The 27619-nt window shown below is 45.2% G+C and overlaps 1 long non-coding RNA gene across 1 annotated transcript; it reads right to left on the reverse strand.

Annotated features, from left to right (window-relative positions):
* Positions 1 to 12175: 12175 nt before the first annotated feature.
* LOC308060439 lies at positions 12176 to 26784 on the reverse strand. Its single transcript, XR_013926723.1, has 3 exons — positions 26285 to 26784; positions 13496 to 13679; positions 12176 to 12263 (listed from the first exon to the last, which is right to left on the reverse strand). It is a non-coding gene; the product is annotated as an uncharacterized lncRNA (long non-coding RNA).
* Between the last annotated feature and the right edge of the window lie 835 nt (positions 26785 to 27619).

The raw sequence follows: 27619 nt of genomic DNA on the forward strand, positions 1-27619 counted from the left end.
CTTTATTCCGTGGCCATCTTTGCCTCCAACATCTATGGAGATTGCAAAATCAAGCAGCTTGGGTGATTTTGTTGTTGTTGTTGTTTTGTTTCGTCCAGAGCAGCATGAGAAGTAGGAAAATATCAATAGCAAGGCACCACAGGATTCATGCAGACTCACTCATCCCCAGGTCCTCCAGCTGTGTCTGGCTTGGACAGAGGGATTACGTGTTGGTGAGGCTGGAGCTCAGCTTGCCAGGGATCATCTGCTTGGTCTTGGCTAGAAACACCTGCCCAAGTGCCTTAGGCTGGGGTGGATGAGGAGAGGAGGGAAGCAGTTTAGAGGAGGATGAACAGACTGAAAAAGAAAACCCAGCTTTCCTGTATTGCATGCTCTTGCCTCTTGGGAGTCCCCAGGTACACGGTTGACGTCTGGTAGTGTTATAAACAATATCAATTAAAATAATTTTATTTTGGGTTCAATCAATTTAGGTTGAGAAACAATAAGCAAAAACAGCACTGGGTGCGTGGAGAACTCAATTAGTTCCACCACACACACACCTGAGTCCTAAAAGCAGCATCTTTTATCCCGGATCTTGACCAATCTCTTCTCGCTGGATGTTCGTCCTGCTCTTTCCCCATTGGGTCGTTAGGGTACACCTTCTCCTCCTATTGGCTCTCCTTTGGCTCGCTTTTTCAAATCTCAAGGTCTTTGCCTCCTTCGATGGGCCTTCTCTGGCATGGTTTCGCTTTCCTTATCTCCTTTGGTGGGTTTTTCCAGGCAGCGATTGCCTCAGGGGAAGGGGAAGCCATCACATTGTCTTAAAGGAGAACCACACGCGCCCACTCACCACAACTGCGATACAGGTCCCAGTTTTACACAGGGTACAACAAGTACACTTACCACAGTACATTCTATTTTTTACATGAATCATGACTGCGTTTATCACAGTAGCATGTGTGACATGGGGAATAGCCCAGTGCCCAAACAGAGAGCTGCATCCTGAGGGACAAGCACTGGTGAAAGACTCAGGCTGCAGACCCCAAGCCTGTGGGGCTCTGTCTGGAGCCCAGGCTTTCCCCAGAGAGGAGTGCGGTACCCAAGGGAACATGGTACCCAATGGAACGTGGTACCCAAAGGGATGTGATGGGGCCAGCATGCCCAGGGCCACCAGCCTCTCTGAGCTGGAGCAAGCCTGTCTCTTCCCCCTCCTCCAGGACCTCTTGCTCTCTTCATGGGGCATCCCATGGCCTTCCCATATTCCTGGAGCTCCCAAAAGTCAGAGACAGTGCATATATACATTATAAATGTGAGGACTGCCCCATTAGTCCTTGTATTGTTTCAAGGGGGGAAACAGAACAAACCAAACCATTTCAGACAGAAACAACTGTCTCAGGTTAGCTCCTTTTTTGTTTTGGTTTGTTTTTTTAAAAGCTTTTTCAGAGCACCCAGGGTGGGAGACAGCACTCAAATTCTCATTTTCATTCTGCTCAAGAAAGAAACCTTTGCCTGCAGTTGTTCCCTCAAAAATGAATCGTATTTTTTTTCCACTAACCCTCCCTGAATCAAATAGAGAAAAAGGGCCATTTAAATGAAAGATAGTGCTCAGAAGGTTTAATAGATTAAATCAGATGCAGTGCAATAAAAAAACATTGGACCTTTTCTTCAATGAAGTATTTAGATGTAAGATCTCACTATTAACAATGATTTTTTGCCATTGTTTTTTCCTGAAAATATTTGAGGTCTACTACAAATGAAAAACAACCCTTCCAAAAAGAGCCATCAGAAAACAACTCTGCATTCAAATTAACATAACATGTTTTGTTTCGGATTCTGGAACTGGAAAAATAGACTTTTTTGCAGACATAGTAAATGCAAGACAGTGGGGAAGAAGGCCACACCCCAACACGTTAGCACAGAAAAATGTTTTTTTGCTTAAAAAAATATTCACATATTAGGTTGGAAAGAAACAAATAGGATCATTTCAATATGTTGAAACACTGCCAACTTCTTTGTTTTGTTTCTTTTTGGGTTCTCCCCCAAGATTCATATTCCTCTTATTTAAAAAAAAAGGAAATAGAGTATAAGAAAACAACCCCCCTCACCTGAAACACTCCTAACCAAAGGTTTTCCTGCCTCATTTTCTGTGGGAAAGGTGTTGGTTTCCTGAGGAGCTCTGTGATGGCCCAAGCTGCTCCATGGTCAGCAGACCTCTGCCTTTTACACCTCCTGGCAATCTGCCTGCTCACAGCTAGGTCAGAGTCAAGGTTTCTCACACACTCTAAAGGATAGCTGTTTAGAGAGATTAGCACTGTGAATTTCTACTAAATTAAGGTCTCATGCTGCAGGACCTCTGAAGTGCTGTCTTCAGTTCTCCACATACCTTCACAGTTTCAGTCCATTACACTGCAGCCTCAGACAGCACCACCTCCACTGGCACCAGCTCTCCTTTTGCACTGCTCTGCTCTCCCAAGATATTTTACATGCCACATCACTGCAGCATCCCTTTCTCATGTCTAGAAGACTGAGGGGCATAAGCAGTCACGAGGCTCAACGCCATCACTGATGAGTAGAACTCAGCAGACCCCAGGTCCCAGCTCTGAGTGCAAGGTCATCTTTAGCAGGCTGAGCACCTGTATTGGTGGGTCAGCCACTCAGGACCCAGTTGAGTTCAGGTGCCGATGAACTGCGTGCTGCCCTCCAGCAGGCCAGGGATAGATGCTGTGTACAAAGCACTCACAGCCTGACTGGTAAAACACAGCTTGTGGTGAAAGAGCCATGAGGTGGAAAGATGACAGACCTGCCATAGCCTTGCCTTGCTGAAAAGGAACAGCCCACAAGGCTACTGGAACCTTCAGGGGAGCGCTGAAGCCTACCCAGGAGAAGTTTCTGCTCTACACTTTTATTCAGGGGGTGGAAGCCAGCAAGGGCATGTCATGGGTAAAACCTAAGAACCAAACTGCTCTACAGATGTTGCCTAGCAAAGCTAGCATCTAGGCTTCAGTGGAACTAGTGTGACCCAGAAGTCTCGTTCATCTCCTCCACATGGGAGTCGATCTCACCCAGAACAGACACTTTTTCTTTCTTTTCTTTCACTCATTTGTTTCATCCTTCAGGGTGGGGGGGTGGGGGTGGTGGTGTGGGGGAAGATTAAATATCAGCCCCTTTTTAGCCTTGGGTGGGGCAGAAGGGAAGGAATCTTATTGATAACAATAATAAGTGCTGAAGAGGAAGCACATCTGCAGAGGATACTTTCCAATAGATTATTGTCTGCTGGGTGTCACCAGCCCATTTCCTCCCATCTGAATTCTGCTGGTGGAAGCACTCCCAAGAGACACAGCTTCACATCTGTACACAACACCAGAGCTCAGAAGAAATGTGAATCCTAGCTTTCAAATGCCAGTAATGAGAGCAGAGCGGGGGAGCAAAAATTGCTTCTTTTATTAATCAATTCCCCCCTCCCATCTGTACTGCCTGCCATCATCCATTCCGGAGAGCATTGTCTAAGCAGGAGAGCAGGAGAGCACAACTGCCAAGCTGCTTGTTAAGTCTATTGGTAGAGTAGCCTCAGGTACTACGTACCCAATTTAACAGTGATGCCACTGCCAGGGCTCTGGCAGCTAATGGAGGGCTTTGTCGGGCTGCCTGGAGGGGTGATCCATCATGCAGAGTTCAGGCCTGACTGCGAGTGGAGGATGCCTGGCTTGGGAGAATGATAGCTACCAGGGTATCTAGGCTAAGGAGGAGGAAAGAGAAGCATTCATACTGATCTGTTTAATCATCAGCGATGCCTAACCCATCACCTCTCAGCGCCAAGTGCCAAGACGCCCGAGGGGAGACCACAGCCTAGGGCAGAAGCAGACTCGAAAAGAGGAAGCTGTCAAGAAGTACAAGGGAAGAGCAAATCATCTTGGCATGGACAAGGTCAGGAATCAAAGAACTCCTAATTTTCCCTGGCAGAGGGGGAAAACCAGTTTGTTTAACTGCAAGTGAAATGGGTAAAATGATGTTGTCTTTGCAGGGGAAAATTATAGAAGCTGGGTCTCAGCTGGGCTTCCAGTGATGCTCCTCTTGCTAATGGATGGCCGACATCAGGGAACCATCATTCCCAGGAATTTAGACAACCAATACAGCTATTAATTCCTCAAGAGTATCATTGCTCAGCCAGGGCCAGTAAGAAGCAGTTTCAAATTTTCAAATTCTTGTCATGGCGAGTGTTACCAAGAGGGCTCTGGGCTGGAGTCCAGCCACAGCTTTGCTTTCCCGCGCTGCTGGCCCCTGAGCCCTGGGCACAGGCTAAGGGCAGGAGAAGGTGCCCGGGCTCCTGGGCTGTTTTACCACAGAGCCTCTGCTGACAACCACAACCCAGCATCTTGTCAGTGCCAAAGTGGAGGTGAGTTTGCTTCAGCTTGCAGCTCAGGCTTCCAGCACAGCCCTTTCACTGCCGTGGGCTGCTCTGACAGTTGTCACCTGAGTCTGCAGATGGTGCTGGCTCCCCAGTGACCAGGATAAGTGATGTCTGGGACACAGGGCAGTGTCCACCTGCAACACCCCTCCTGACCTCAGGCCGTCAGCTCACTTCACTGGTGTCAGTGCTGACCAGCGCCAGCTGCTGCTTGCTCCCAGGCTGGCATACCTCATGATTCCGACCCTTTTTTTTTTTTTCTCCTTTTTTTTTTTTTTCGGTTGAGTTTTCTTTGAGAAGCCAGGGGGCTCAGCTGCAAAGCATCAGCTTCTCCCTGGCCTGCCAGGGACATAATTTATACCCTCAGAAATGAAGCAGCTGAGAGACAATCCAAGTATCAGGATGGGAATACCTCCGCTGTGGAGTTGCAGGGGGAGCAGAACACCCATGGCTGGCTGGCACCAGGAGCATCTGTGGTCCAGAGATGGGAGAAGCAGCAAGAGTGCACTGCACTGCTACTGCAACATCTTGCTTTCTCCCCAGTGCTCCCCCCTGGGGGCCCACCAACTCCTGGAAAGCAAACTGAGGGTTTGGGTCCATCATGGCATTTTGCAGCCACTCGGTACAGGCCAATGGAGAGCCCCATTGCTGGCTGTGTCCTGGGAAGTTAATCTGAGCATCAGCAGGACTGGAAGAGCTTCCAGTCAGGGCACCGTGCAATAGTTGTGTCAGGCCTGAGAAATTGCACCTGAGCACAAGTCATGCTGTAAAACACCAAAGGGAGCAGGTCTTGTGTACTCTTAACAGGTGGAGATGCTGGAAAGACCCAGATCTGCATTAGGTGCAATTCCCATCACTTGGCAAGAGCCGCCTCCTGCTATGCCGAGCACAAATGACTAAGAGGAAAAGAGGGTCAGGAAAAAGGGGGGTTGTCAAGTTTTACAGGTCAAAAACCTGCAGTGCAAAGGGCGGCTCACCTGAAATCACCACCGGCCTCTTCAGCACAGGATTCTCTCCACCATACTGCAAGCCACTCTTCAGACTGAGGCACTTTCTGATACAGGCGCTCTGTTGTTCTGGACAAAGCCACTTCCAACTTGATGTGAGGGTAAAAGGATTTGTGTCACTTTCTGTGGCCTTCTTGCCAGCAAGAATATGTGATTTCCATTAGCATCAGCAGAAGTGACGAACCTGCACCTGCGAGGAAAAATAAAAAGGCATACCCCTAGATAAAGTGACCCCATGTAAAGGATAATAAATTTGAAGCTTTCAATCAATCCCATTAAGAAGTAGTATCTACAGTCTTGTAATCAAAATCCTGCCTGCAACACTGCCAGTCTGGCTCACACAAACTTGTTCCTCCTTGCGGCCTTTTTCAGATATAGAGATTGCCTTGTGCTGAGGTGATATTGAATTGATTCAAAACAAATTTTAGGATGTTTCAGGCATTAAAGTTCTTCAGGAAGGTCAGTGGTTATATGATACGAGCAGCTCCTTTTCAGTCTACTCTTTAGTTTCAATTTACAGATCTGCAGAGAAACATAGAGTGATCCAATCTCCGGGTTTAGAAGAGAATAAAACAAACTCACATGGTCAGCATGGGCAGAAGTCTTTGCATTTGATTGCAGCAACCCCTGTTTGTGTCAGTAGTTGGACCTTGGATCTCATGTCTAAAAGCACATTCTTTGTAGGGATGAGACTAAAGAGAAGTGCGAAACCAAAGGAATGTTGTCACACTTGGGTGTCCTTGGTGTAGAGACTGCAGCCTGCTCACCTCTGGGAACGGCACGGGCCACCAAGGGACCTTGTGAAATCCAGGAGGGAAGGTGGGGGGTATAGAGGGGAAGTTAGAGGCTGCAGGTATAGGATTGGACTCTTGCATGCAGGATTGTGAAAAAGGTCATACATCTGGTTCTTTTCACAGGCTATTGAGGAGAGAAATGTGACAGGCAATGCTACACTGTATGAGCCCACAGAAAGTGGGGGCAGCTGGGGCTGCAGATAAGGGCTGTTGGAAGTCTCCTGGAGGACAATGTGGTGAGGCACCTGAGTGATGGAGGAGTGCTAATGAGATGGATGTGCAAGAGGGGAAAATGGTAGTGGTGCTTTGACCATGATGGTCTGAGGATTCCATGGAGACAAGGTTTGCCGGGAGAGGTAATAGCTTCTATTAGAACAATTGGTATCATTGAGGGGAAAAAATTACTAGCTTTTGAGCACCCAGTCATTGCAGAGTTATGAAAAGGAAATTGGGGGTGAAGTATTACAAAAAGTACACAGAGAGACAACCTGACATACACATTTCTATAGCTGGTGGGCTGCTTGGTAGAGCTGCTGTTGTCTGATGCTCCTTTGGGGCACTTCCATTCCAGCAGGCAGGGTGTAAAATGCTTCTGAATCAGAGTGGAATGACTCACATTTCCCTTGTTCTGTTTACTTATGTAAATGATAACAGTAAGCTCAGGACAAATGGAGCTGCATCCTTGTTGCTCTCACACAATGTACATTTTTCCTTCAGTGGCCAGAACTACTCCTATGCATTATTATGCACTGCAGTCAGAGACACATTGGTTCAGTGAGCCATACAGAATATGTACAGACAGTATGAATCAAAGGAAATATCCTCAGGGTGAAAGCCAGTGTTCTCCGTTCGTGGGGAAACAGAAAATTCACTTAATCAAAACCAGCAGGTCAGAGGCAATTTTCATTGTCGGGGCAGCTACTAGAGGGAGACATTGCCACATTCTTTAAGCCAGGGCCACCTAATTCATGGCAGTGTGTCCATAATATCTTTCAAATAATGAGCAACATGAATGCATTAGTATCAAACCCAGGTTAAAAGGACCATTGACCTAGCTGAATCACCAGCAGTCCCTGATAGCCTCACAACTGCTTGCATCTGCAGGTGGTCCCTCTCTACCTCCACTGCTCTAGAAGCCACTGGTTATTCTGGGAAGCCTGAACAGCCTGTCATGTTTCCAATGTTGAAAAAACAACCTTTCTCTTCTGCTGTAATCTTTGCCCCATCTTTGCCCCATCTGATACATTCCTTTCAGCAGAGGGGACTCCATGTATGTTTGTTGACTTCCCTTGTGATCTTCTTCCTCTTCTGCTTTCCAGCTTTTCCAGCTTGTTCGCAAAGTGGAATTGTTCCTTTTATTTCTGGAAAGGACTAATGACCTCTCTTGGTAGGGCATCTTAGAAGTGTCACTTGTCTGCAGATTATTTAGCATTTCAATGCCGGTACACAGTGTAAAACAGCACCAGTACTCTTTTATTAACTAGCAGTCATTTAGTCAGCTTGATTGGTTGCAATAGCTTATCTCCTTTTTTTAAAAAAATATTTTTTAATTTAGATTATATAAAAAGCTAACATGAGAAAATTTAACTTCTTATTTATCCGCTGATGAAAATGGATCACTCAAGACAAAATGTTATAGCAAGTTTTCACAAAACAATGCCACAATTGCTGAGTGCAGTCCCTGCTGCTCTGACCACCTATGGCTGGGTTTACATGGTAGCAGAAACTGTTTACCCTCTCTTCATTAGGACAGAAAGCAAGTGCAAATCTGGTGGAAATACTTGAGACTTGAAAGCAGAAACAGGCAATTCTGTCCACCTCACTTGTCTTTAGAGAAAGCAGGAGCCATGAATCAGACGGAAATTGCTTTAATCTTGCTATGTATTAATAATACTCAATTTCATTTATTGTGAGAGGAATGCAGACCTCCCCTGCCTCCTGCTATGTTCATAATTTATCCACAATTAAGTTCTTCTGCTGCAGGAAACCAACACTTTTCCCACAGAAAAAGGGGTTAGGAAAACCTTTGGTTAGGAGTCTTTCAAGTGAGGGGGATTATTTTCTTATACTATATTCTTTTTTTTTTTTTTTTTATTAAGAGGAACATCAAACTTGGGGGAGAACCCAAAAAGAAACAAATCAAAAAATGGTGGTGTTTTAACAAATTGAAATGATCCTATTTGTTTCTTTCGAACTTCATCTGCAATTTTTTCTTTTAATAAAAAAACATTTTTATGTGCTAATGTGTTGGGTTGTGGCCTTCTTCCACACTGTCTTGCATTTACTGTATTTTTGTCTGCAAAAAAGTCTATTTTTCCAGTTCCAAAATCCCAAACAAAACATGTCACTGTGTAACAGGGATGGAAAACATGGCTCACATCCCTCTCACCCTCTTGGAAAGCAACTTTTGCACTGCTGATGCGCCCCCCCCCCCCCCCCCCCTTCATCCTGCTGCCTGCAAAAGGACTGTGGAGTTTTGTCTCAGGGTCTTGCACCCTGCCGTGGTGCAGGGCTCCCCCAAAACCAAGTCGCCACCATGGGTTCCTTACTTTTCACAGGGAACAGTACATTCATACTGACGTATGGAATTAGACTCTATAACTCGAAAGTTATAAAGTAGGTATGTTTATTGCACGCAGATGCACGGGGGATCGCTCCTCCACAAGCGTGCATGCCCGCAGTGACAAACCATCTCACATTTATACAATAAAACAAATGAATATTCAATTAATCCTATGCAAATTTGTTACCCAAACCCACTTACTCTTGCTTCATATGTTAATTAGCTTATCAGACCTTTGCCTGGAATGTGGTGGTCTTGCAGGTTTGTAGGTGATTCATGTTCTTGTGACCATCCGGATCTTCTCCAGCAAGGAGACTTAGCACTCCCTTCCTCTAGATAGCATCGGAATATCTCTCATCCTTTTCTCATCCTTTTTATAAATAGCCCCTTTGTTAGAGGAAGAAGGGCAGGTGTCTCCTCAAAACTGTAGGTGTCTCCTCAAAGCTGTGTGACTATGTGACCATACACCACACCCATGACTAGTCACCATACCCACATTCCTTGAGCAGACATATACAATCACGATCATTGTCCCCATTTCACACTATTTCTCCATATCAATACAGTCTGAGACAGGTTTCACTGCCTGGTGTTGCTTGGAGAAAAATTGTCATAATACCTGGTCTGCTACCTACCCATTAATTAGCAGTAATTGTTTTGTATTAGTGTTACAAATTGCTATTGAAAGATGCTACCAAGCTAGAAGCCCTCAGTTTAATTGAAAGCAGTTTTTTATTTGATTACTAATCACCCTGTGCTATAATATCAATGACCTGCATGAGAAAATTGCTTCCCCAGAGGGGTCTTGTTGGCAAGAGAGCTCTGCTGGAACGCAGAGATCTCCTCCTGCTTCTGAGAGCAATGGCGGCTTCAGTCCTTCCATGGCACGCTCAGTACCCAAAGAGGAGGTAAGGAAAAAGTGGACAAGAGTTTTTTGCACACCCAAGGGACAGCATTTTATAAATTACTTTGCCAGAAGACCTAAACGAACTTGGGATTGGTGGCAACATGGAGAGAAGGACTGGTGATATGTAGTGGGCAGCAAGCAAAGGTAAGGAAAAGAAGTTCTGTGGCTGCAGAAGGACCATTTTATAACCTCAAGCAAGGAGGCTTTCACTATAAGCCCATCAGTCCACAATTTGGGACACATAATTGGGGTTTTTTTCTTTATTCACAGCATCTTTTGTTTCCAAGATAAGCACGTAATTAGCTGAAAGAAAATGCAAGGAGAGGCTCATCTGGTAGGTTTCCATCTTGCTGCTGGTGGTGATCCATTAATGAAGTCTAATTACAATGTCAAAAGCCTATGTTCTAGCCCAGTGACTAATTGACTTTGGAATTGCAAGAGCTCTTTTGTTGTTTTAAGCCAGGAGAAGCAAGAAGGGAGGAAAAAAAATTGATAATTAGTTTAGTTCTGCTTTATCTGTAACACAAAACAAAACATTAGTCACAGAAGGAATTCTGTTCCTGATCATGTATCTTGGCCCTCCTACCATTGCAGAGCACTGCACAAGCATTCTTTTCTGTTTACACCTGCAAACCATATCCAGCCCTCTCTTACGCCATGCTTCTGGTGGAGGGTTTCAGCTGTGTTACATAGGCCTGGTGACTTGTTGGATGGAAGGGAGATGGACAGATGCATGGATGGACAGACGGGTGCACAGATATACTTACTCTAGAAAGGACAGCTAGGGAAAGACAGATATAATGGTATGCTCTCCATAAAAAAACAAAACATAAACTGCTGTGTCTGCAGGTAGGGGCATTTCTTCGCAGCATCCAGGAGTACTGCTCCAAAACAATAAACTTGGTGATTTAGGATGACACCGTGTCTCCTAGGTCCTTCCCTCAAGGTGGCTTGCAGAGGTTTGAAGGAGCAATACTTGGTATATCAGCCCTTCATATCCCAATATGAGTCACTAGCCCCTAGGCATGGTCCTTCCTGGATCAGCCTCCTTAGAAAGGGCTGGGGATGGTTTTGCTCCCCAAAGAAATGATCAGTATTGAGTTTTATGGAAGCAGTTGGATTAAAGTGGTAATGGGCAAGGTAGTGGGAATGGATGCAGTTTTCTGTGAGGATGAAGAATCAGCCTTCACCTTGCAGGAATTTATCCCATCACCAGATAAAGCCAGGCAAACTTTTCTGCTTAATGCTTTAATGGCTTAAACTGTAGAATGACATCATCTCATCATGTAGACATTTCCATGGGTGCCATGACAGGAAATAAAAATCAAATCCATCTTTTAGCTCCTGAGACTATTAAATTTTACTTTCAAGGCATTTAAAGAATAAATAGGCATATGAGAAAATTAACTACAGGAGCTCACTGATGAAATGATCATTGAATGAAATTCATTGATCAGCAGATGTGAAAAAATAACAAATCTCTGTAGTGGTGTATAAAGTGATACAGTCAGGATCTTTCACAGAAAATCCACACAAGCAGGCTTGTGCCAATAAGCCAAGATTATAGTTTGAGCAGCAGTGCATGAGGACAGAATTGCCTTTGCTTCTCAAGCCAGCAAACTGGAGCTACCTAGAAAAGATCAGCAACATTTCAACTTCACTGCAGCCGTTACTGCTGGGTAGATCAAGGTCAGCCAGACACCACAGCTGTCCAGCAGCTACCAATTAGGCCATGAACACTGAAAAGAAAGACCTTTCCAAAAGGTCACAGAATCAAAACACATTGGCAGATTTGTTCCAGATGAATGGAGGCAGCCGTTCCAGAAAGAGCATAAGGTGGAGGAGTCCATGTTTTAGAATTGTCAGGGTTCTTGTTTAGGACTGGTGACGTACGGAATTAGACTCTATAACTCGTTAGTTATAAAGTAGGTATGTTTATTGCGCGCAGATGCACGGGGGATCGCTCCTCCACAAGCGTGCATGCCTGAAGTGACGAACCATCCCACATTTATACAATAAAACAATATTCAATTAAAGCCTATACATATTTGTTACCTAAACCCGCTTACTCTCGCTTCATATGTTAATTAGCTTATCAGTCCTTTGCCTGGAATGTGGTGGTCTTGCAGGTTTGTAGGTGATTCATGTTCTTGTGACCATCCGATCTTCTCCAGCAAGGAGACTTAGCACTCCCTCCCTCTAGATAGCATCGGAATATCTCTCATCCTTTTCTCATTCTTTTTAAATAGCCCCTTTGTTAGAGGAAGAAGGGCAGGTGTCTCCTCAAAACTGTAGGTGTCTCCTCAAGGCTGTGTGCCTATGTGACCAGACACCGCACCCATGACCAGTCACCATACCCACATTCCTGGGCAGACATATACAGTCACAATCGACGTCCATTGTCCCCATTTCACACTGTTTCTCCATATCACTGGGAACTTCACTCCTGTTCTCTTCTAACACCTATGAATACAGACACTGAAGAAGAGATTTATCTCAGGTAGCTTTTACCTTGGTGTGCAGTGATGTCTGTCCCATCCAGAGGATTCACAATGCCTGGATAATCCCTTCCAAATTAGAGATTTTTGATGTAGTGCATCATATTGATCTGAAACGGAAATGGTAATAACTCAAACAACTGCACAGCATCCAAGGGGCAAGGTAAGGAGCTTAAAGTTAATTATTTGTATATTTTTCCGAGTATGGCTCTGGAACAGAGACAGGTCCTCCCTTACTCTGTGCGCCCTAACAGTAAACTCTGAAGCACTTGCTCTTCTTTTTTGTATTCATGGCAGATTCCAGGATGCGGACTTTCTCCTTTTCCTCCTGGAAACAGCCAGATGCCAGTGCCCTTACCCCCCACCTACAGCGCAGGCTGTTGCACCCACTTCTCTCCCTGTCATGGGAACACCGTGCTGTCAGCTGCCTCGGTGGCGCTGGTACGGGCATCATCTACTTTCCTCCCAGATCCAGAAGCAGCTATGGAAATACCAGCCTTAGGAAACTGGGGAGCGCAGCTAAGGAACAAGGCAGTCTCGGGAAGAGGGGAGCAGGCTTGCCAAGCAACATGCAGATGTCCCAGACCATCCTTCACAGCCCTGTGTGAAAGCAGGTGCTAGGTTCTGCTCAGACTCGTAAAGCCAAATCCATCTGGGATCAGTACACTAGGATCTCAATGTGGCAAAGGCAGGGAAATCCAGAAGGAAAACAGACCAAGAGAACTAGAACATTATCTTGGGAACACTTACATAATCAAGTCCAAAGCTCTGCAGATCGTGAAATGTAATATAAAAACAGTTTAACTGATGTGGAGAAGTGGTGTGAAATGGGCACAATGGACATCGATTGTGATTGTATATGTCTGCTCAAGGAATGTGGGTATGGTGACTGGTCATGGGTGCGGTGTCTGGTCACATAGGCACACAGCTCTGAGGAGACAACTACAGTTTTTGAGGAGACACCTGCCCTTCTTCCTCTAACAAAGGGGAGATGGGGAGACGCCTGCCCTTCTTTCTCTAACAAAAGGGGCTATTAAAAAAAGAATGAGAAAAGGATGAGAGATATTCCAATGCTATCTAGAGGGAGGGAGTGCTAAGTTCCCTTGCTGAAGAAGATCCGATGGTCACAAGAACATGAATCACCTACAAACCTGCAAGACCACCACATTCCAGGAAACGGACTGATAAGCTAATTAACATACGAAGCGGGGTTTAGGTAACGAATATGTATAGGCTTTAATTGAATATTCATTTATTGTATAAATGTGGGATGGTTCATCACTTCGGGTATGCACGCTTGTGGAGGAGCGATCCCCCGTGCATCTGCACGCAATAAACGTACCTACTTTATAACTTTCGAGTTATAGAGTCTAATTCCGCACGTCAGTTTTGGCGAGCCAGCCAGGAGGATTTCTGCTCGGCTGAGGGACCAGCTGCAGAGCGGACGCTCCTAGGCGCGCCCCGGGAGATTTCCTCGGAGGAGCCTCCTCTTCTCAGCTGTTCACCCGGGAGCAGAAGAGAAACCCCTGGATCCGTGGATAAAACGGTATGTTTAGAAACGGGGCAGCTGGTGAGACGCACGGAGACGTCCGGCGCGCAGCGTAGTCCCCAGGAGGAAAGGTACCTTGGGAGGGGGTTTGCTGACCAAGGGGTGGCCGCTAGCGATCTTGAGGGCAGATCGAGCAAACCCGAGGTTACTGCCATTCCTAAAAGCCCGGAGGCCTCATGACGGAAAGCGGGGGGCGGGACGGAATAAGGCGGAATCTCACAGGAACAAGAGGGACCTCATAGCAAAAGTAAAAGGGAAACTTTTGCGTAGGAAAAAAAAAAGGGGGAAGCTAAAAACTTCCTTTAGGTTGTCTTAAGAATTGGGGAATTCCTAGAATGTAACAACTGAAATAGCGCTCTGTGTCTTGTTTGTTCTGTGTGTTGTCTTGTTACATGTTCAAAACTTGGAGTTATGAAATGTATGTTGAAAAATAATAATATTCTGGTAATTCGTGGCAAATAGCGGAAAACTTAACACTCTGCTTAAGACCAGGAAAAATTTGGGTTTTTGTTTGTTGTTTGTTTTTTGGCAATTGTTCATTGAAATGCATACTTTGTGAACTATCAGTGTTCCTAAAAGTTGTATAAGTGCACAGTACCGTATAACATACTGCTTGTGTGACTGAGGGCTGCCCGGAGAGTGTGAATGGTGTGATTGAGATGCGCATTTTGATTTTCCGTGTATAGCTTAATTATTTTGACTGAGTGTGAGTGCAAGAGTGCTTGAGACGCGCGTTTGAGTGCAAAACGAGTAAGGAGCTCTATCCGCGTTTCCGACCTTGGGTGGCTAAGGCGGCCGGAGAAAAACAAAGTAATTAAAATTGCAAAATAGAAAATGGAAGGAGTAAGCCCTGTGAAAAATCGCCCTTGGGTTGTATATTAAAACATTGGAGTGATATCGTAGGACAGGGTGGCACCGAAAATAGAAGGAAATTGATTAAATATTGTAATCAGTGGTGGCTTTTGTATAAATTGGAGTGATGCGAAATGGCCTCAGGAGGGAGGAACGTTAGATTATAACACTCTCCTGCGATTAATGTTTCTGAGAAGAGAGGGAAAATGGGACGAAGTATCATATGCAGACATGTTCTTCGTCCTCCAGGACAAACCCGAGTGGCAAAAGGACTGTGGATTAGTACCCCCTCCGGATCCTATGGTACTAGCACTAGAAAGAGTGCGGGATTAACATCACCTGATCTTTGATTATGGCTCTAGAAAAGGATGGGAAAAAACCTGAGACCTAAACTAGAAAGATGTTCTTGTTGAAATTTTTGTGTTAAAAAGCTCAGGTTGCGGTTCCTTCTGTGGAGCAACCAGAATGAAACACGTTGTAAGATATAAAAACTTGTACTAATGTATGTAAAACCTGGGGCAGGGGGTGGGGGTGGAGAATCAAAGACCTTGTGAAAGTGTTAAAGTATTGGGGTGAGTTTGTACAAACCCCCGTACCCCCTCGACGGTGCGGCTGAGTCCTGCTGGACGCATGGCAGGATGTTTTCTGTTTGCCTGCAAAGGCGTGATATGTAATAACACAGACTTAAAGCAACAAGTAGCAGATTTGCATTCAGGGTAAGAAAGAGTTAAAACAGAAGTGCTGCTGCAGAGGCAGGCTTGTGTAACCTGCAGAGCAGGAAGAGCATCTCCTGCCCCGAACCCTTCTGCTGGTGGGGAGGAGGGGGTTGCTGTTGCTGACAATTGAGCAGAAGGACCTGACAATGTCACCCCAATTGCTGCAGCATTTGCAGCACAACAGGACCGGTAACGGCCCCTTTAGGGCAGGGAATGGGTATGAGGAGAATAAAGGTGAATCTTTGATGGAAAATTTAGAGGTTTGAAAGTTGGTTATGAAAGATTTGTCAGGATGATCTAATAGGACTAGATAAAGGTTTGAGTTACTAAGTAAGCATGATATAGAAAAGTTGATAGAAGGAACAGGGAACGTGTACAAGAAGGTAAGAGTAGAAGAGCTGGGTCGTGCTAAACTGGCAGAGACAGGAGGAATGTCAGGCAGAAGTGAAAGAGTGAATCCCTCTCCTATGGGATCGGATCACTGTGCATATTGTAGGGAAAGTGGACACTGGAAGCGAGATCACCCTAAGCTAAAGAACCAGCAAGGGGTTCTGGTAAACTAGGGACTAGGAAAAATGGGGTGGAATTTTAGTGAATACAAAACCAACTTATTTGTTAAACTTCAGTAAAAAAAAAAAAAAAAAAAAAAAATTTGTTACAGTTGTGGGAGCTGCTGGCCACCAGGAAAACATCCTGAAACCTTTAAAGTACAAACTAAAAAAAAAAAAACAAATAAGAATGCCAAATTCACCAAAATCTTTGTTGGGATGAGATTTATTAGAACATCTAGACATTTAAAAAAGGAGAAATGAAACCAAAAGTTTAAAATGATCAAGTGATTGAAATCTTGAGCTTATCTTTAATTCAACAGAAAAGTGGAAAAGAGGACCTCCCTGAAGTAAAAGAAATCTTTAACCAGGTAAATCTGGAAATAAATTCCAGGTAAGGCAAAAAAATGCTTTACCTGTTACAGTAAAAATGATAAGGGAAGGCCTGCCTAGTTTAGATAAAAACAATATCCCTTGGTCAGCAAGGCTGTGGGGATATTGGCAGAAAAACTGAGATAAAATACACTTTGTAGTAGTTCTACTAATGTAAATCTGTGTGTTTTGCCATGACTGATATGGAGAAATAGTGTGAAATGGGGACGCTTAACACCGACTGTGATTGTATATGTCTACTCAGAAATGTGGGTATGGTGACTAGTCATGGGTGCGGTGTCTGGTCACATAGGCACACAGCTCTGAGGAGACAACTACAGTTTTTGAGGAGACGCCTGCCCCTCTTCCTCTAACAAAGGGGAGAGGGGGAGACGCCTGCCCTTCTTTCTCTAACAAAAGGGGCTATTTAAAAGAGAATGAGAGAAGATGAGAGACATTCAAATGCTATCTAGAGGAAGGGAGTGCCAAGTCTCCTTGCTGGAGAAGATCCGGATGGTCACAAGAACATGAATCACCTACAAACCTGCAAGACCACCACATTCCAGGAAACGGACTGATAAGCTAATTAACATACGAAGCGGGGTTTAGGTAACGAATATGTATAGGCGTTAATTGAATATTCATTTGTTTCATTGTATAAATGTGGGATGGTTCCTCACTTCGGGTATGCACGCTTGTGGAGGAGCGATCCCCCGTGCATCTGCGCGCAATAAACATACCTACTTTATAACTTTCGAGTTATAGAGTCTAATTCCGCACGTCATGACAGTGACTTGTTATGGGATGTGCAGATGAAACTCTGCATTGACAACGAAATACAAGGAATAAGGTTGGTCAGGTGCCTCCTACCATAGTCAAGGGCAAGACTGGGTTGGCCTCTGTGTTTGCCACCAAGAAGAATCTTGAGCTCCGCTGTTGGCTGCAACCCAGCAGGCGTTGAGCGGTGGGAACATATGCCATGCCAGACCTTGATCTGAGGAATGGCCCACTCTGAGGCACTGATTTGGAAATTGGAAACCGCCTGGCCGACCATGAGGCCAGACGAGTAACAGAGGAGGTAGGAAAGGAGGAATTATCCTTAATACCAGACAGTAAAATCCAAACTGTAAGTACAGATCAGGAGCCAAACTATTCTAAAGAAAACTTAAAGGTAATTCAAGACATGAATGATAAAATAAAAATAAATAAGTGGACTTATTTAAGGGATGGTCGTATAGTGGTACCATCCAATTTAATATGGACCACAGCGCTATTATTAATAAGACGCATTGGGGAGCTGATACTTTATATAAAAGTCTAAATCAGAAATTGATAGGGTGAAACTTGTATACTGTAATAAAACAGGTGACTCAGCAATGTGAAATGTGTTTACGCAATAATCCCAATGCAACAAATAAAATAAAACTAGGGAACATTAGTAGAGGAAATGTTCCAGGGCAACATTGGCAGATCGATTTCTCGGAACTTCCTTGAAAAGGGGGCTATCGATATTTATTGGTACTAACAGATACCTTTTCAGGTTGGCCAGAAGCCTTCCCATGCAGAACTGCTAAAGCCCGGGAAGTGACCAAAATACTGCTCCAAGAGATAATACCTAGGTTTGGAGTTCCAGCGGTAATGTCCTCGGATAGAGGACCACATTTTGTGTCCAGAATAGTGCAACAGATCAGCCACCACATAGGAATAGATTGGCAATTACATACCCCATACCGACCACAATCGAGTGGCCAGGTGGAAAAGATGAATCATCTAATCAAACAACAGATTGTCAAGTTAGGTCAAGAAACAAATCTAACTTGGCCCCAATCTTTGCCATTAGCTCTTACACGAATTCGAACTAGACCAAGAGCAAAAGAGGGGGTTAGCCCATTTGAAATTTTATATGGACGACCCTATGGGGTACAAAAGGGGACGTCTTCACAGATTGGTGAAGAAACAATGACTTCCTATATGGTGGCACTAAACAAACAATTAATAAGAATTGAGAAGCATGTGATGGGAACACGCAGTAGGGGTCTGGATGGACCTGTTCACGATATACAACCAGGGGACTATGTATACGTTAAGTGTTTTGCAGATAAAACCCTGGAACCACAGTGGACCGGACCTTTTCAAGTCCTACTCACCACCTACACTGCAATCAAGGTTGAGGGACAGAATTCTTGGATTCACCATACCCGGATCAAGAAAGCCCCTGCAACTTCATGGAAAGTAACCCCAGATAAAAAAGAACTGAAACTTAAATTTACTCGGACAAATGGGAACAATGTGGGTGGCAAGTAAGTGAACCTGAGCGGTTGTGGATCCACCATATGGGAAGGGCACCACAACAAACAATATAGAACAAAAGAGTCTGGGACTGAGCCAGTGGCCAGTCTTGCCCAACTTGTTATCAGTAAGCCCCAACTCAAACAAAGATATTTTTGATCAAAACAGATTTTATATGTATATATGAGGAACGTTTAGATTCTTAAAATGATCAATAGTGGGTTTAAACCATTTGTGGTTTTTTGTACCCTCTCTCTTGCCTACAACCAAGAGCCTGATAACTGGCCTTGGAATCATGCCCAGAAAAAACACACTGGAATAATGGGAAAGGTGGACTCAAAGGCGAAACTAGCTATGGTGGGTTTTTTTTCTGAAAATGAGGTGTACCAAAAGAATCAATGGGATCGGGAGGATGTACACAAAGTCGACCGATTATGGGGAAAATTAGGAGATAGGATAAAAGTAGGGTGTCAAACATATAATGAAAAAGATAACACCAAGATTTCAGGAGACACCCTGATTAATGTCAGAAAGGTAGATAAGGAATTTACCCTTCTAAATACAGCCATGTGCTTTAATTCACGGGAATGTTGGCACAATTTTACCTTAACCGAGCCCATCTTTATAATATGCCTAGAAAAATATCCTTTTGAACATAGAACATGGGCCAGAAAGATAGGCGACAAGTGGCAAACAGTAGATTTAGAATCTTGTATTATGCGAGAACAGCAGGGCTTCCTCTGTGAAAGCAATACTATAATGGCTCAGGATACTTGTTTAGATACAGATCAGAAAATATGTCATTTCGAGGCCCAACCAAATGCAAACTTGAAAACAGTAATTATATGCAGGGAAGGAATGTGCGTGTTTGAGAACTAAGTGTAACACAATAACTGTAGATGGGGAGGTAAAGGAGACTGCACAATATTCAAATTACTGTATCTGTAATTTTACATCTAACTTTACCCTATCACAGATGATAATTCCTACCCCCATGGACTAAATATAAGCAGTATAAAGAACTATTAAAACATGCAGATTTACAATGTATACTGGAAGAAACCAAAGAAAAGGGACACAAAACTCTTCTTATGATCCATCATGATGTAGAGGGGATCAAGAAAGTTTTAAAAAAGGTAGAACAGGATGGAAACCATAATTGGTGGGATACTCTCTTTGGCTGGTCACCTTCTGCAACAGGAATTCTTAACACTATGGTACACCCCATTGTGATCTTATTGATCAGTTTAGGAATTTCCTTAATACTAACCATTATGTTATATTTGTGGGTTTGGAGAATGTTTAAAAGGGTAACACTTATGTATGATGCTTTATATCATTCCGGAAGACTGCTTAAGTAAAAGAATTTACTTAGTTTGATAGAAAAGGGGGGATTGATGTGGAGAAGTGGTGTGAAATGGGCACAATGGACATCGATTGTGATTGTATATGTCTGCTCAAGGAATGTGGGTACGGTGACTGGTCATGGGTGCGGTGTCTGGTCACATAGGCACACAGCTCTGAGGAGACAACTACAGTTTTTGAGGAGACACCTGCCCCTCTTCCTCTAACAAAGGGGAGACGGGGAGATGCCTGCCCTTCTTTCTCTAACAAAGGGGCTATTAAAAAAAGAATGAGAGAAGATGAGAGATATTCCAATGCTATCTAGAGGGAGGGAGTGCTAAGTTTCCTTGCTGAAGAAGATCCGATGGTCACAAGAACATGAATCACCTGCAAGACCACCACATTCCAGGAAACGGACTGATAAGCTAATTAACATACGAAGCGGGGTTTAGGTAATGAATATGTATAGGCTTTAATTGAATATTCATTTGTTTCATTGTATAAATGTGAGATGGTTCGTCACTTCGGGCATGCACGCTTGTGGAGGAGCGATTCCCCGTGCATCTGCGCGCAATAAACATACCTACTTTATAACTTTCGAGTTATAGAGTCTAATTCCGCACGTCATAACAATATAGTTCACACTGTGATAACAAGCATACCTGTTTACCTTATTCTAGCTTATAAGGGAGTTCCTCTCATTTCCATTGAGATCTAAAATGGCAAGAAAATCCCCTGGGTTTCTCTCTTGCTTGCAGTAGGGCACATGATAGATAAAACTGCTGCAATTCCCCTCCTGACATACACTAGCCACTGCTAGAATGAATGAAAGTATCTTTAATTTGGGATTAGGTTACTTCAGAATAGGTATTTTGGTCTTCATCTCAATATGTTCTTAATCTACAGCAAAAACAAGACCCCAGGGGCAAGGAAGGAAAAATTCACAGTTATCTCTGTCACCACCTGATACACATAACTCCTCTAACTACTGTAAAACAGAGGCACAACAGATCCAAACTAACAACTGAGCAAAGCACAAGCCTTAATACCAAATGCAAGTTCCCTAATGAAATTATCATCATCTTAGCAACTCTCAGGGGCTCTGACTATCAATCAGCCTTGTTACAGCTGCCCAGAGAACGCACAGGGAAAGGAAAAGACTGTGGGGAGAGCCTGAGCAGGATGTTTGCAAACAACTGGTACAACCAAGATGACTATCACTAGTGCCAGGGTTTGGGGTGTTTGGCCTGCCCTCCCTCTGCCCTTCCTGCATACAGCGATATGACAATGCCAGCAGCACCATGCACCCCCAAAGGGAGCTGGAAATCAGGGGCAATGGGAGGCAACTGATATCTTTTGGTTGGCTACTTAAATTACTTTATGTAATGCCAGAAACATCAGTCTCAGGATGAAATATAACTTACAACTTGATTTCAGCATTGCTCCTACCAGGTTTGTCCAAAGTCACACTATCATCTTAAAGTAGCCAGAGGCCACGGTGCATTTTAACACTGGTCAGGAAGTCAGATCTCAACTTTCACCTTTGCAAAGACAAACATGCTTCAAAAAATGCAGTCTGTTATTTAGGAGCTGGTGGAGTCAGATCACCCAGTGCTGCTACATGATCAACAAAGATCAGGAATGCTGCTCCCTTCAAGTGTTTCTGGCACACAGCCTAGCACAAGACAAGCCAGAATGCTAAAGAGCCGACCAGAACTAGCCTCTCCTTTAAAACATTTATTCAACATGAGTGTGCTGTGAACTCGGGTTTTTTTCCATTAACATCTTCCATTAAAACACCAGAACCTTTACCTGCATTTATATAAACCCCTTACTAAACCCAAAGAGATATGCATGCAGAACAGAGAACATACAGTTAGAAAAAGGAAATGCTAAGCCTAAACTTTATTCCTCCTAATGCTCTGATCTAGGGAGAGCCCTTCCATTTCACAGTTAAAATGTTCAATGCTCAAAAACGAAGGCTGCAGTCACTGGAATTAAGACAATGGCTCTGCATTACAAAGAGCTCAGAGATGCACTGGCTTCAGATATTCTTGGTGCTGTCTCTGACAAAGGTGCAGACCTGTCACTGCCACTAGCACAGTGGTTTGTGTGCCTGTGCTGGCAACTGCATCATGGAGCTCCTTTGGCTTTAAAAAAGAAATTCCTACTAAAAATTTGGTAATACATGTGAAATGGTGGCCAGGGAAAGGAAAGAAAAGCAAAGTGGCCTTGGGATTATGCTATGCCATTTTTCTTAACGGTTACCAGCAACACCCTGTTTCATGTTGCAGTACTATCTGCAGTTAAGGCAAGAGTTAAGTGCCTCAGCTGTCAGTGAAGTGTCAAGCCCCACTGCCTTTTGCACAGACACCAGCAGGGTAACCTTCACGGAATAACAAAGTTCTACAGAGCACTTGGCCCTGGTGGATCTGCATTTAAACTGGACCTATTGTCAAAGGAATAGAACAGTCTTTGTCCCCCCATCCTTCTGTTGATGGCCCATTCCTGTCCCACCCTCTCTTCAGATAAGAGTCACATCTGAGAATGCATGCAGCAGGCTGAAATGTGAAGTACTGCTTTATGTGAGGCTGTTCTTGTGGTCAGAGCAGCTCCAAAGTAAGGTTAAATCACACAGCTGCAGGAATGCTTGTGCTGGCACCAGGTGACCTCCCGGTAGCTGCTCTCCTACAACCCTGCACAGGATGATGGCGGTTATCAGCTTTAACACTCGGGTGGTCACATTCCTCAGCACCTGAAGTGTGACCTGAGTACTAGCAAGGCTAACAAGTCTTACAGAGCAGCACCAGAGAAATTCAAGGGCACCCCTTGAGAAAGACCAGTCATTAACTAACCTGTTACACTAGTTACATTGTGTGTGACCCATTTTAACACAACTGGAGTTAAGGCTCTCCAAAACATTTTCCCCCAGTGCTCTGCTTGAGAAGTGGGCCCATGTGACCTCATGAGGGTCAAGGGCAAGGTCCTGCATCTGGGTCTGGGCAACACCCCCCCCACCCATATCAATACAGGCTGGGGGATGTAAGGGGTTGAGAGCAGTCCTGCAAAGGACTTGGTGGTACCATTGGACGAAAAAATGGACATGAGCCAGCAACATGTGCTCACAGGTCAGAGCTCACCATGTCCTGGGCTGCATCCAACAATGCATGACCAGCAGGTCAAGGGAAGTGATTCTGCCCCTCTGCTCTCATGAGACCCACCTGGAGCACTGCATCTGGCTCCGGAGTCCTTGGCACGGGAAAGACATGGACCTGTTGGAGCAGGAGAGCCACAAAAATGATCAGAGGTCTGGAGCACCTCTTCTAAGACAGGCTGAGAGAATTGGGGTTGTTCAGCCCAGAGAAGAGACTCTGGGGAGACCTTATTGTGGCCGTTCAGTACTTAAAGGGGGCTTATAAGAAAGATAGGGACAAACATTTTAGTGCGGCCCATAGCAATAGGACAAGGCTTAGTGGTTTTAAACTGAAAGAGGGTAGATTCAGACTAGATAGAAGAAATTTTTTATGATGAGGGTGGTGAAACACTAAGAGAGGTTGCCCAGAAAGGTGGCAGATGCCCCATGCCTGGGAACATTCAAGGTCAGGTTGGACAGGGCTGTAAGCAACCTGATCTAGTTGAAGATGTCCCTGCTTCCTGCAGGGGGGCTGGACTAGGGGGCCTTTAAAGGCCCCTTCCAACACAAACCATTCTATGATTCTGTAAACTACCACTATCATTCCAGCCACTGTGTATTTATATATACTTGAGGAAGTCGAAGTCCTTCACAACTGAAATTTTACTGTGAAAGTTCTGAATTGCCTTGAAATTCTCAAGAGCTTTTCTCCAAAACGTCCCTTCCAGAGATGCTGATATTCAGGTCCTGGACCAAACACCGTACCTGAGGTTGTTTTACAGCAGGGCATCAAAGTTTTGTAGAACAAGTGAGGCTGAGAGACTGCTCAGACACATTCTCCTCCATGTTCTCCCACAACCATGTGGCAGCACCTTCACAAAACACTTTTCTATTCATTCCCAATAGTTCTAAACATCTCTAACAAAATTTCACCAATGTCCTCCCTCCTGAAGCAGTGCTGCTGTTACCACAGATAGCAATGCAAAGATGTTCAAAGGGAATGGTCTGAAACACTTGGAAGCTAAAGGTCACAATAAGCAGGAAAAGAAAATACTCTACCATGTACATGAGACTGTTGGAAACTTTTTGCCGGTGCAAACTGGAAATTTCCAGCTACCTGCAGGAGACAGTAATCTTTCATTAAAAGGCCTGAATCTATACAAATAAAGCAGTCATACTGGTGGTTGGATTTTCAAATTTTTGTTTGAATAAGATAGACAACAAGCAACTCATTTTCATAAGTGACAATACCAGCAGATACTGTCCTAAAAGAGATATGAATTTCCCCTCTTCCTCACAGGCAGTCATGTGGAAAGCCATCATCACATACCGATGTTGACAACAACTGTTCTATGCAGAGTATTTTAGTGGACATAAAAATGAGAAGAAGAAGGAATCAAGTCTACTGGGAGGGAACTAACTGCTGCTGTAGGAAATAAAAAGGTATCACAGAAAAGGAAGGAGAAAGTAACTGGGAGGGTGAGCAGGCAGGGTAAGAAAACCCTTAATGCAATAAACAACAGTGGTCCTATGTATGCATCCATGAAAACAAGCCGTGTTCAAAAATAAAGCACTAAACCTAACCACCAAAAAAACCCCACTCCAAAATCCTCCAAAAGACAAAGGTTATTAAAATTTTAACCTTGAATATGAAAAGGATATGGATATTAGACATCAGTCCTCCCCGACACTTGCTAGCAATCATACACACCCTCCCCTGGAAGATTTCAATGCATCAAGCTCACATGCTACATTACACCTTTGAATGTCCGTGCAAACCTATCACATATGTTAACTGCGGACCCGATGAGAATGGAGATGCGCAAAAGTCCAAGTGCCTAACAAGCGCCCCCAGAAATTTCCCTAGTGACACCCACCCTTGGACCCTTGCTACCCACAGCACTCCCTTTTGAATCTTTCATTGGGGTGATGGCCCAGCTCTGAGTTGTGACTAAAGCAAGCCCAGTGGTAACCACATCTGCGTGCATTTTTCCTTTACCAGGCAATACTGCTATAGTTGCCATTTAAATAAGTGACTGAACATCAAGTGTTACTAACAGAAACTGATAACCATGGAGTTTCACGAAGATGGGTGTACACTTCCAATCTAACTTGCTACATGTGCGGTGGAAATCAAACTAGCCATATACTTTTACCAGGCAGCAGAAGAAATTGCTTGCTGCATGCAATACAATTTGATCGCTTTCAAAATGCCTCTCCTGGATGAGACTGACTGCTCCCTGCAAGTTTCTCTTCCTCTCCGTTGATAATATAAGGAGCGAGAGCAACCGGTTCAGACCGAGTAATCCCAGTGGAGGCTGTCAACACAAGCAAGGCAGGAGGCCTACACGTGTTAGCAGAGAATTAGATACAGAAAAGCGGGGTTTGACCCCAGACATTACGTTCATGACACCACAGCCTCTGAATACAGAAAGGCTGCTAAATGACACAACAGTAAGAACGCTATCACCACACTTCTGTGACAACAGGAGAAGCTCTCGTACCTACACACTGTTCAGCTCTTGACTTAGTTTAGCCTTTCAGGTTTTAAGAACAGAAAAGTTAAATCTGAGTTACAACAAATCAGCAAATTTAGTTCATGCCAATACACAGAACTACACTATCTCCCAGAAGAGATAATAAGGACCTCACGTTTTAGAAAGACAAAGTCGGGACAGTATTACCATTACATTGCAACACTACCAGAATCGTTCCCGGTTTGTATTGAAGTACAACAGTTAGTCATAACATGTAAAAAAACACAGAGAAGAGGTATATGTAGCCAAGGACCACTTACTGCAACTTGTAACTGATCAACCAACTGAAATCTATGAATCAGGTATGCATTAACACACACAAAGCAAACGTAGTAAGATGCGAGTTTAGGCTTAAGGGTCAAGTCAGTGGAGCCTTCCCTGGAGAGAGGCCCTTTAACCAGCTCGTCCCATTTGTCAGCCTCCTAGGATTTAAAGATGCAACCAAAGTCAAGTTTTGCCAGAGCAGCTGCTTGATTTCTGGTAGGAAAAGCCTATTCACTCAGCAGCTTTGCTCCTGAAATGCATCAATGAGTCCTTCTCCCAATTTCAGAGGGACCAGGCAAAGACTTGCCTCACAAAAGTACCAAGTATAATATGTATATACACACACACAGAGGAGCTTGTCTGATCTGCCAGTGTAATAGATGTGTCCTATAAACTCTTCAAGAGTTTGTGGTGTTTAAAACGCTGTGAATTCAGCCGTCCCTTGTTCCCATGAATATCATAGCAGGCACACGGTGATGGAAAGGCAATGAGAGCATCCATCCAAGAATGGCAGAATAGCATCTTACCATGTCTCTCGGCTTCTGGAGTCACACAATTGGCAGCTTTACCCAAGTGTTGTTTAAACGGCTTGTGCTCTACATCCTGCTGCTTGCTGCTCTCCTGTTACATCCATGGCATCGATGCTCAAATCTGAAAGCAGTGAGCAAGGAAAGCGGTCTATGAACATACAAGTGTTATGGCCTGTGGCAAACTGAGGAAATGAAAAGACAGAATCTTTCACCCAGCAGGGTCAGAACATGCCAAACTGGGAGAGCGTGTACGGCTAGGACCAAGTGACCGACAGGGAATAAAACACAAGGTGCAGCACGATAAATGGCCTTCCCAGGTACCGGGTTTGGTTTGGTGTCCCAGAAGGACCGTTTCCAACTTCCAAGAAAGTGTTACCCTGAAAGATAGACGCGCTTAAGGCAAAAAGCCAAAAGCAAACCCCTCAAAGCCCAGAACCGTTCTCAGGAACACAGGAGTTAAGCCTAAAAGCGGTTGAAAGCTGCCTCCTACCTCTTCCCCCTCCGACACCGGCACGTTTCCTCGCGATCCCTTTTCGCAAACAAAAGACGGACGCCTGCGGTATCAGCTTGGTCCCGAAGCACCACGATGCGCTTGCTGGCTACACGCTCTCTTCTTGCAAGGCTGACAGCTTCTCCGCACACGACAGCCGAGGCCCTGTGAAACACGAGGAAGGCAGACACCGGTAACGTCTCGCAGGGGTCAGGAGCAAGTCAGGATGCACTACATTCGGAGCCCGACGCGTCACCCAAAGGAATTACCCCAGCAGAACAAGAGGCAGGAACGATCGGTAGACAGGCAGACAACATGCACGGCAGCGATACCCCCGTCAGACTTGCAGGGCGCTTCCAGTCAGCCCGCTGCCGCGGCTCAGGCCGGCGGCTGGGGGAAAGACAAAGCCCCGCGCAGAGCTGCGGCGGCTGCCCGGGCAGCCCAGAGGCGGCGGGGGGGGCGGCAGGTCGCCGCGGGCGGGCCCCGCCAGGCCGCCACAAGTGGCGAGCACCGGGGCCGCCCCGCCGCCGCTCCTCGCTGAGGTAGCGGCGCAGCCCCGAGAGACAAAAAAAAAAAAAAAACCAGCCCAAAACAGGCAGCACCGTGAGGAGCCCGCTGACCACCGTCGCTGCCGGGGAGACGAGAACGGCCGGCAGCCCCGCCGGTCCCGGGCCGGGCCGGGCCGGGCCGGGCCGGGCCGGGCCGGGCCGCCCGCCCGCCTCGGGCCGCCCGCCGCCGGCACCAGGCGGTCCCCGCCGCGGCCGAGCGCCGGCCCGCCACATCCCTCCCCTCCTCGGCCGCTGCCCGCCGGCGCCCGCCCTCAGGCCGAGCGCTCACCCAGC

Source organism: Falco punctatus (genome assembly GCF_963210335.1).
Source record: "Falco punctatus genome assembly, chromosome: 3".
Classification (NCBI taxonomy): Eukaryota; Metazoa; Chordata; class Aves; order Falconiformes; family Falconidae; genus Falco; species Falco punctatus.